Source organism: Rhinoderma darwinii, chromosome 4 (assembly GCF_050947455.1).
Source record: "Rhinoderma darwinii isolate aRhiDar2 chromosome 4, aRhiDar2.hap1, whole genome shotgun sequence".
In the NCBI taxonomy this organism is placed as follows: Eukaryota; Metazoa; Chordata; class Amphibia; order Anura; family Rhinodermatidae; genus Rhinoderma; species Rhinoderma darwinii.
The window spans coordinates 304,181,177-304,181,440 of NC_134690.1; positions in this window are offsets into that span (position 1 = coordinate 304,181,177).

The window sequence follows — 264 nt, forward strand, 5'->3', positions numbered from 1 at the left end:
GTCTGTTACTATAGTAACAGGGGCCTGCGGCCCGAGTTACTATAGTAACTTTATATTGATGTGGTGCGGGGGGCCGACCGCTGCGACCCCTATAGCTACGCCAGTGGCTGTAGGCCACTGCAGTTGCATATGTCTACCATGAAATAGTGTGAACTGGGCCCTATGTACCATATTAGTTATACTGTACATCTCAATTTTTTTAAACTTGATTTACAAAGTGTATTACCAAAGCAAAAAGAAACAGAGCATTATGAATTTCTTCAG